At 41.2% G+C, this 1,242-nt stretch overlaps 1 non-coding gene across 1 annotated transcript; it reads right to left on the reverse strand.

Moving 5' to 3' along the window:
• Positions 1-230: 230 nt before the first annotated feature.
• On the reverse strand, positions 231-337 carry LOC141624816 (small nucleolar RNA R71). Its single transcript, XR_012534619.1, has one exon. It is a non-coding gene; the product is annotated as a small nucleolar RNA R71 (small nucleolar RNA).
• Between the last annotated feature and the right edge of the window lie 905 nt (positions 338-1,242).

The following is a 1,242-nucleotide window of genomic DNA, read 5'->3' on the forward strand; positions in this document are numbered from 1 at the left end:
CTAGCGAAGATCCTCATCTACACATGGAAATGTTTTGTGACTATTGTGATGCTATCTCTCAAACCGGAGAAACCCAACATCAAATTCGATGGGTGTTGTTTCCTTTTTCCTTTATCGGTGCCGCAAAGCAATGGTTGAAGAGCCTAGACAAGGCTAACCTTGGTATTGATTCATGGAAGAAGTTAGCACTTGCCTTTTACAAGAAGTTCTATTCTCCGGAGAAGACTAACATGTTGAGAGCCCAAATCACCGGGTTCAAGCAAAAGGATGAGGAATCATTATATGAAGCATGGGAGAGATTTAAGGATACTTGCCGTTCTTGTCCACACCATGGACTTAGTGAGTGGTTCCTTGTTCAACAGTTTTGGAATGGCTTATAAGAAGACTCACGAAATGTGCTTAATATGGGATCCAATGGGAGGTTCACCGAGGTTGATTACAATCAAACATGGGCCAAAATTGAAGAGATGGCGGTTCATAATTCCAAATATAAAAGGCCTAGAAAGGCCACTATAGGATGAAAGCATGAGGTAGATTCCATCACATAATTGGGTGCCCAACTAAGTGCTCACATCGACACTATCAACTTGAAGTTTGAGAAGGCCATGGCTAAGCTTGATGAAGCTTCCAAATCACCCAAACAACATGTCAATGCTATGATGGCATCATCCTCAATCCCAAATGAAGTATATGAAAGTTGTGGAACCTTGGGACATGATCAAAATGAATGTAGGGGAACAAATGAACAAGTAAATGCTTTCCAAGCATACAAGAATGGCACCCCTTATTCCAACTACTATAATGAGAATACCAAATTCTATCCAAACCTTTCATACAACAGCCAAAATGTCCAAAACCCTCAACCCACATACACACCACCTCCAATGAGAAATCCTACTCAAAGACCATACTACAATCAACCCAATGACCAAGCTTTTGATGTTCAAAAAGCGGTCCTCCAAATGCAAAAGAGCCAATAAGATTTCTTTTCTCAAATGCAAAGGGATAGCCAAGCCAAAGAAAACACCTTCAACAATATCCTTTCTCACACCAAAATGTTGGAGACTCAATTGTCTCAATTGGCTTCTTCTAGCTCCCAAAGACAAAAGGGACGATTACCTCCTCAAGGTAACCCTCCCACAAGACATGAGACCATCAATGCTATCCACTTGAGGAGCGGTACTAGATATGAGGGACCAAATGTGCAAATTGAAGAAGGAATTGTTGAGGAGAATGACAAGC

This window comes from Silene latifolia, chromosome X (genome assembly GCF_048544455.1).
Source record: "Silene latifolia isolate original U9 population chromosome X, ASM4854445v1, whole genome shotgun sequence".
NCBI classification, from domain to species: domain Eukaryota; kingdom Viridiplantae; phylum Streptophyta; class Magnoliopsida; order Caryophyllales; family Caryophyllaceae; genus Silene; species Silene latifolia.